The sequence below is a fragment of the Apium graveolens genome, chromosome 7, assembly GCF_009905375.1.
Source record: "Apium graveolens cultivar Ventura chromosome 7, ASM990537v1, whole genome shotgun sequence".
NCBI lineage: Eukaryota > Viridiplantae > Streptophyta > Magnoliopsida > Apiales > Apiaceae > Apium > Apium graveolens.
The window spans coordinates 193,583,469-193,592,507 of record NC_133653.1 but is presented as its reverse complement, the minus strand read 5'-3'; positions in this window follow the sequence as shown (position 1 = coordinate 193,592,507).

Genomic DNA, 9,039 nt, shown 5'->3' with positions numbered 1-9,039 from the left:
CTTTGACATCGAAAGGACATTAACTGGTCCAAATAAATCCATGTGCAATAATTACAGAACACCAGTTATGGAAGATATGTCAGTGCCTCTGTGACTTGCTTTCTTTGACTTTCCTTTCTGGCAAGCCTCACATAGTCCTTCTGGGGAGAATTCCAGCTGAGGCAGACCTTTGACCAATTCTCTTTTGACAAGAGAATTCACTGTTTTGAAATTGAGATAAGAAAGTCTCTTGTGTCATAGCCAACTCTCATCTGACGATGCCTTTGCATAGAAACAATTGACTTCAGGATTGCTTCCAGAGTTCATGTCAGCTACGAACAGATTTCCTTTCCGGATTCCCATCAAGGAGGGTTTTTCATTTTTCTTGTGCAGAATCTGACACTTCAGCTTGTCGAATAAAACATTGTAGCCGTTGTCACATAACTGACTAATGTTAAGCATATTGTGTTCAAGTCCTTGCACAATATACACATTTTCAATGATAACATTTCCAGCTAGCAAACAGCCATATCCCTCCGTTAAACCTTTGCTGTTATCTCCAAAGGTAACCACTGGGCCAGCTTTCTCAACCACATTTGATAGCAGGGCTCTATCTCCGGTCATATGTCTTGACGATCCGCTGTCAAGAATCCACACTACCGGTTGTACCTGTTTAATGCCCTGCAATACAAATGGATTAGACCTTCTTCGGAACCCAAGCTTGGCTGGGTCCGACATACTTGTAAAATTGGCCTTTATCAGGCAAAACAACATTCTTAATTTTAATGTTCTCAACTTTCTCAATGACTGGACATTTGACCTTGTGAACAGCCTTGACAAATTTCTGTTTAGGCTTAGGCACAAATGTCTCCTTTCTAGCTTTAGGAGGACTATCAGTCTTAGACCTATCATGCTTCCTATTATTCACATGCTGACGAGGAGTAGTCTTATCATTAGAAACATGCTTACCATTAAAATAAGCATACTTCAAATTAAAAGCACAAGACATACAATCAGGAACACCACATGCTTTATGAGAGGGATTAACAATAGGCAACTTATGCATGGTAGACATGGCATTTGTGTTATCCAACTCATGTATGTCTGAGTTAGTCTCAGTTGCTTTCACAACTTTGACTGGAACCTTTGACACACTTGACTTGGAAACAGCTTTCTCATTAGCATGATCTTCAGCACGAATTTCTTCTTGAATAATAAATGAGGTCTCATCAAATGGTTCAGCAATTGATTCTTTATAGAGGGGTTCATCAACACCCTTAAGCACATGTGGTACTTCCCTGCCTTTAGCACAGACATGAGGAGGGGAGTTTATGCCTAATTTTCCAATAGCAACATTGTAATCATAACCTATTCCAGATGTTTGATTAACAGCTTGCTTATTGTAAAACTCTTTGGACTTCGAACAAGAATTAAAGTAAGCTTTAACCTTAGCCTCAAGACCGGTGATCTTGTCTTTGAGAATAGTTTCGAGTTGTCTATAACAGTCAACTATATTCTCTAGAAAAGATACTTGTTCTTTTAATTTATCTTGATTAATGTGCACAAGTCTTAATTCATTGACCTCTTTCTCAAGGTCTTTGATTTGTTGATTTAACAATTCATTATCATGACGAGCACAATCTAAGGAACCTCCTAGATGATAAACTAATTCAGCATCAGTAAATTTTACCTCTTTTCTTGACGATGAGGTGTTTGCATCACTAGCCATGAGAGCAAGATTCCCAACTTCTTCATCTTCACTGTCAGTATCATCCCAGCTTCTTCCCTTTGCCAGGTAAGCCCTTTCAGATTTACTCTTCTGATTAAAATCATAAGAGTTCTTCCTAACTTGTTTTGGCTTCCTGCATTCTGTGGCAAAGTGTCCCAACTCATTGCAGTTGAAGCATCGAATGGTGCTTCGATCAACCATCCCTGTTTTGTACCCACCACTGCTGGTGTTAGAGGATGAAGATCCACCTTTCTGGAATCTGTTGTAGTTGGACTTGTACTTGAACTTGGGATTCCTTTTGAATCTGACATTTGAGAATCTCTTGACAATCAGGGCCATTGACTCATCCTCCAATTGCTCCAGTTCTTCCAAGGAATAAAAATCATCTCCTGATTGATTTGTAGTAGGAAGATCAAATTCTGCTACTATCACATTTTCTTCAACCTTGGAAGACTGTACCATTCTTTCAGACTGTTGAGATTGTTGTTGATATTGTGGTTGTTGTTGTTGTTCATCGGCTACTAGAGCAGTAGACGTGCTGACCACTCTTCCTTTCCCGTAAACTTCCTTCTGCTGAATCTGCTCCAACTCATAAGTCTTTAACACACCATAGAGCCTTTTCAAAGAAATCTCACTCAGATCTCTTGCTTCTCTTATGGCAGTGATTCTATGTTCGAGATGAGTTGGTAGTGTTAAAAGGAACTTTTTGTTGACCTCCCTGATGGAATAGTATTTACCATTAATGTTCAGGTTGTTGATCAATGCATTGTACCTCTCAAACACTTCAGTGATTCTTTCTCCTGGATTGGATTTAAAGTATTCATACTCAGAGGTTAGGATTTCTAACTTGTTCTCCCTAACTTCCTCTGTGCCTTCATTAATAATCTCAATAGTTTCCCAGATGTGTTTGGAATCTTTACAGTTCATCACATGTCTATTCATCAAGGGATCAAGGGAATCTACTAAAATTAATTGAAGGCTAACATCCAGGGAGGCTTCTTCCTTTTCAGCAGGAGAAAAATCTTCAGGATCTTTCACATAAGTTCTTGCTTTGGTAATCACCACATAATTTTCTATTACCTCTGGTTCAATAACCATAGGAATTTTAGGACCCTTCTTTAACACTTCCAGATATTTGGAATTAGCAACTTGTAAAAACAAGAACATCTTCTTCTTCCACATAACATAATTTTCTTTATCGAATAGTGGAATTTTAACGGTTCCAACTTTTTGTGTAGTCATTATGAATTTTTGAGTAAATAAAAATTCAAAGAGTGAAAGAAAACAAAAGTCTAGGATCTTGATTTGTTCGTTAATCAGAAGGCTCTGATACCAATTGTTAGGTCTCAATATGTTTGTAGAAGGGGGGTTGAATACAAACAATACCGTTTAATCGAATAAAATGCGGAATAAAAAAGGTGAAACAAAATTCAAGTTAAATAAAACTATTATTAAACTTGAAAGGTGTTACAACAACGGTATCGTTTACAAGGGATTAATCTCAAATCAATTATCACAAATCTAGAATAAATTCGACATGAACTTTTTCTATTTTTGCAATAAAAAGATCAAATGCTAAAAGCGATTTGAGATTAAGTTCTAGGGATTTCGATCCGCTAGATAGTTACACAAGAACAAGAAAAGTATTTCTAGTGGATTGGATTTAACAATAAATACTAGAAATAAATGATCTGTGAAATTTGCAATAATTTCTCTACAGGTTTTCTTTTTGTTCTGTGTTCTTCTGTATGATCTTCAATGCTCTGCTCTGCTCTGGTAGAATGTTATGCTTCTGTTTGTTTAAGTAAACAAATCACTTGAATTGAATCAGCAAGACATTCGGCAAGACAATCAAAAATGAACTAGCAAGACAATCCTTTTAACTGGTAGAACTATCGGTAGGACAATCCAGAAAGACTTGGAAAGACTTTCGGTATGACAATCCAATTGTCATACCAGTTCAAGTTTGTTTTTGCTGATTTTTTTTTGAATATTATTCCAAAATCATTTCTGAAAAATGCATAATATTAATTCAGAATTAATTAACCAATTAATTCAATTAATCAATAAATTAATCTTTGCAGATTTAATTTATTTTCTTAATTAAATTATATGACTTAATTAATTAATAGATAATTAATACCAATCTTGAGCAGCAACCATTCTTCTGAAAATCTTCTGAAAATCACTGTCAATTACGAGTCAATTCCACTACTTCAATGTTGACACTCGATGTACTGTCTGGTTCATGAGTGACTAACTTCCGTGACGTTTCTTCATGCCTTGACCTTGATACTCTTGATTTTCTTCAGACTAAATCCTTGTAATTAATTGATACCCTGACGAGATCTCTGTCACTTGATTAAATCCACAATCTTAATTTATATCACCAAGGCTTGATCAATTGCTTGAGCTTCTTCCAGTAAATTAAGTCAACAAGTCTGTAGATGAACAATGGTACTTAATCCTTTGACATATGTTACTTTGAGAGATCTCTCTGACGATAGAACCGCTATTTACTTGTTACATCCTTATTTGAGTTGAGTTAAATCCTCGAATAAACAAATAGGCTATGACATATGCCTTTCACCCTTTCAGTGACTTCCACTTTCTTTGCAGGCTTGACTTTCTTAGGTTTTCTCCCAACATATTTGTGCTTGAATTTTAGGGAAGGTTTGGCTAAAGGTAGGGTTGTCATTTTATTGAGATTAGTTTGGCTTGAGGTGATTGGAATTTTTAGGAAAGAATTTGTTGTTTATTTACACAGAAATTTTAGATTAGATGGTTGGGAAGGTTTAATGTTTGAGATAGTTGTTGTTGTAGGTTGAGCTGAGGTTTGAGTTGGTTGTGTTTGGATTTTTAGGGTTGTTTAAGTTTCTGATTCATCATGAGGCTTTCTACTCTTCCTCTCACCTCTTCTCTTCTTTTCTTCATCTTTCTTGTCATCCTCCTTCTTCTTCTCTCCACCCTTGCTCCCAGATGGCTTACTGGACTGACTAGGATTTGAGCTAGAAGGATTTTGATCATTCTTCTTCTACTCATCATCATCCAAGTCATCCTTGTTGAACTGTGTTTTGGGCAAGTTGGCTTCTGCATTTTCCAGATATCTCCTCAGTAGATTTATCATTTCCATATCATTATTGTTCTTATTTTTTTAGCTTTTAAGCTAGTTCCTAGGATCATGATAAGCTTCTTGTTGCTCATGACACAGTGTTTGGGGATATTGAAATATCTGATTTGTCTGGTGATTGGACAGATATATGCTATACCCTTTCTTGGTTGTAGATATGCTTCAGGAAAGGCGGCTACTTGAGCATCTCTCAGTGCAGTTAATAGCATGGTATCTTCACGAGTTATAACTTTAACTTTGCTGATAAAGATATCTAACTCAGATGCCCTCCTTGAGACAAAGGAATTGAGGGACACCTGCATACATCTGTCTGTCCCTGAGTCATTTGCATTAACCCTTATCTTCTCTTCCAGAAAGTTGTCCTTATTGACCTTGATCACTCTTATGAAATTGATTGTCTTGTCCAGGGCCTTTTTATATGTGAAGTGATTGTTGTTGAGAGAAGCTTTAAAGGATTTAAGTAGTTCTTCAAACTCTCTGCTCATACTAGGTCCTTCAACAAACCTAATAAGTCTCTCCATGTCAAGATCAACTTCTATAGATTTCTTTTCAGCACCATGGACTTGCTGTTGAGATGACCTTGATCATGTTAACCTAGCCTCTATCTCCCCTTAGTCTTGTTGACAGGCATTAGAAGGGGAGTAGGAATTTCAGGCCTTACTTGTTCAAGCAGAGAAGGTAGTGATATGTTGAGTTTGCCCATGATGGCTCCCAAAGCTATATAATTCTGCATTTGAAGATGCTTATGGGAGTCCACCAGGGTTTGGATATATGTTTGTTGGCTCTTGACAAGAGATGTGAAGGCCCGAACTTGGTCAGTGAGAGAGGAGTTGGAATCTTGCAATGTTGTGACTTGACCTTGTAGAGACTGAATTTACAGATTTGTTGAAGTGGATCCAGGCTGATAAGAGCTACTAGATGTGCCAAAGTGTTCTTCTACAGCCTGTTTGATCCCTTCCATTAGCAAAGCTGAAGGATGATATCTGCTCTGGTGAAGTTGATCCAGCTGGACCTTGGTCTCATTTGAGTGAGTAATTTGTTGTTGGATCAATGTATGAAGATTGGTGAAAGATAGTTTGAGGTTTTTGACTTCCTTCTCAATAGAGGCAAGATCCGTCCTAGCCATTTGCTCAGTAAAATGCTTGAATTTCTTACAGATATGCTCTTCAGATGGTATGATCTTGTCCATCTTCTCATTCACCAATTTTCTTATTCTGTCTTCATGGCCAGTAAGCTTGATTTCAAGAGCTTTACCAAACAGATGAAATTCTTTGAGCTGAGCTTTGTATACATCTGTAATGGCATCATAGACAGCTTCTGGACTCAAGTCTTTTGCATTGTTGCCCAGAATAGTAACATACTCTTCTCTGAATCTGGCCAGAACTTAATTCATCTCCAAGGCAAAATCATTAGACAACCATGCATCCACATTTCCATCTGGATCAACATCATTGACAATTTTCTCCTTTTGCTCTTTAACCTCTTCATTGTAAGAAAAAATGATAGCTTGTTAGTCCTGGTTGCTCATATTTGAAGTCAGGAGATGTTGTGAAATGTTGTCCAGTCCAGATATCTGCTCTACTAGTAGATCATCGATAGAAGTTGGTTGAGAAGCAGATTCTTGTAGCCGCTGAGAGAGTATGTGAGGTTGTTAAGGTTGTGAGGTAGATGGTTCATCAGAAACACCTGTGACTGGGGTCATAGTTTGACTCACAGATTGCTCTATGGTTTTGACAGTGTGTTATCCTCCACTTGTAGTGGGAACCTTCAATTGAATTGGAGGGGATTTGACTGGGTTACTATCATGTACACCAGCCTCAAACCCTTGTGTGTCTTGCAACACACTGGCACTTGAATGTGCTATGCTTGCTTCCCCTATGACAGGATCATGAGAAATTATACTCCTAGCTTCAACTGCAAAGGCAATTTCTGCTAGGGTTGTGAGAGGAGTTGTCCTTACATGAGGAACCTCCAATTAAATCGGAGAGGATTTAGATAGCTCCCCCTCAGGAGTACTACCCTCAAACCTTTCAGTCTGTGAAGACTGTTTTGCACATGAAGGTGCATTAGAAATATCCATGGGGTCTTCAGTAAAAACTGATGAATCCCCCATGTTTGTGATGGTGTCATCAAGGTCTACCCCAGTATGTAGCCTCTCACCATCTAAATGGAGTGTCTGAGTGGTGAGCAAAGCTTTTTGAGCTAAGTCACTTGATTTTTGTTGCACTTGAGAAGTGGATTCAAGTGTAGTTGGAATAGAAGAAATTTTAGTTATAAGAATTTATTGCTCAGTTGTGAGTGTTGACAGCTCCCCTTGAATAGATGAGGGAGCTTCAAGTGATGTGTCCTCACAGTGTGTGCCTTCCTTGTTCCTCCTATCATACACTTGAATTGTTTCTTGTGTTGGTTGTGCAGACTCACTCCTGGTTGTTTTTACAACTGCATCCTATTGGGAGGATGTAGAGGAGGGTAGAGTGGTCAGCTCAGTTTGTTTACTCCTTTTGGATCTTTTGACCAGAGGTGTCTCTCTTTCAGCTCTCTCCTCACCACTCTTAGTTATCACAGCTAGGTTTATCCCCTTTCTCTTATTTTTACTCACCTCATCCTTTTGAGAAGTTGAGGTGGTTGGTTGCCTAGCTTATAAGGGTTTTGAAAGAATGGTTGCATCTTGGGAAGATCCCTGTTAGTGTTCCTGTGTTTGTACTTCCACAGGTTCAGGAATGATAGATGTGGCAGATTGTCATTAGATCTCATGTCACGCATAGGATAAGGGTAAGTTCTAAACCTCTCCAACATAAATGGAGTGATTTTCAGACTTACATTGACCTTATTCTTTGTAGTAAGTGAGCCAAATATTATTTTGGAAATTTGCTTATAATTGCCTATTTTAATACTATCTATACCATTCATTAGGTGTATGTCAGCTACTTTATTATTTAAAGTGGACATAATAAATCTAGGGAAGAAAATTTCCTTACCTCTAGCTGACAGGGGCATAGTTAGCCTGGTTGCAAGTTCTTCCAGGATCAGCAGACCAACATTCAATTGTCTGTTGTGGGCAATTGAATACACCAGCTTTTGCACCACACTTGAAATATTGTCATATCCTGTCTTCCTGCATGTAAAGGCTCTCACCACCGAATTAAAAATGAATGACCACTCCTTCCTTAGATTAGTTTTGTTTAGGCTTGATAAGTTGATTCTTCCACCATAGTTGATGAAGTCCAGAAACTCAATCAGCTCATCAGGAGTTGGCACCTCCACCAGATTTGCAGTAGGCAGTCCCAAAGCTAGGTTCACATCCTGCTCATTAAACTCAATTTGTTGACCTCCAACTGAGCAAGTAACTACCAAGGATACAGCATCATCATGCATCACAATCCTCACCACAGCTGTAGTCCAAAATGCATGCAACACATCCAAGTACAAAACTGGATTAACAGTCAAGGCACCTGCAATGTAAGATTCAGACAGAAATTTCACAAACCCCTTGAAACTGTCAGGGGCTTGGTTAGCATCAGTAAAAGCCAAGTAGTTTGTTCCTTTCTCTGGATAGTTGCTCTAATAGTGTTTTATGCCATTGTAGTATAGTAAGAGAGAATGGGTAAGAAGAATTTTTGAGAAAGGAGTAGAAACGAGAGAGAAATGGGTTTTTGCTTGAAAGACTAGGTCACTTTAGATCTCAAAGATGTAAGTATGTGTATGTATCGAGAAGTCTGGGTATTTATAGTAAAAGTAAATGACTTGTCGAGAACTCAAAAATAGACGTTTGGAGTTTATCTATCGAGAAGTCATTTTAAGAAATGAAATACATATCTAGAAGTCATTTTAAATTACTCTTTAGAGAACTCAAAATTGACTTATCGAGATGTCAAATAAATACCCAGTTTGTCCAAAAAGTGGACTAAATTAATTCCAACTTTTATTTGAATAAATTCAAAATAAAATTAGAATGAATTTTCCAAAAGTATTTCACCAAAATAATTTATTAAATTAAATTATTTCAGTTCTGAATTAATGATAAGTCAAAAATTATACTTGTAGAAAACTCTGCGAATTAACACTACTAGAGAACTCTACACAGACTTATCGATAAGTCATATTAAGCCTATCGAAAAGTCACTCGAGAAATGAGTAATTGACTTATCGAGGACTCACTCGAGAAGTCCTAAAATGACTTGTCGAGAAGTCAATTTTTACT